This window comes from Trichechus manatus, unplaced genomic scaffold (assembly GCF_000243295.1).
Source record: "Trichechus manatus latirostris isolate Lorelei unplaced genomic scaffold, TriManLat1.0 scaffold00148, whole genome shotgun sequence".
In the NCBI taxonomy this organism is placed as follows: Eukaryota; Metazoa; Chordata; class Mammalia; order Sirenia; family Trichechidae; genus Trichechus; species Trichechus manatus.
In genome coordinates this window covers 3,775,839-3,776,292 of record NW_004444084.1, presented here as the reverse complement: position 1 = coordinate 3,776,292, position 454 = coordinate 3,775,839, and positions in this window count along the sequence as shown.

Sequence of the window (454 nt, the reverse complement as noted above, 5' to 3'; positions counted from 1 at the left end):
GGAAAGTCATCTGGTGTTTTATTTTGGACACCTACTGGAACCATCCTGTCCTGTTTTTGTAAATGTTTTGATATTGTCTGCTGTCTTCTGGGCATTCAGTAGTTATTTTTCTCATTTATTCATTGTAGATTTGTTTTTTTTGTCCTGGTTTTTTATTTGGCTATGTCTGAGCAGGTGGGCTGTGTTCTTTGTTCTTTGCTCGTCTGTGGGCATGATACTTTTTGCCTCCTTCTCCAATTGGCAGGGTCAGTTGCTCAGATATGGTACAGCAGCACAGGTCTAGCTGAATAGGAGTTACTGGGACTGGTTGTTTGTAGTTCTTACTACAGCCACCAGGGTGGCCTGGTAATCAGTGCAGTGCAGATTGCAGTAGGCCATGCCTGTGCTTCTTGGTGGTGTGATATTAAGTGCATGTTGCAGGTATGCAGGATGTAGGGGGGAGATTGTTCTGTGT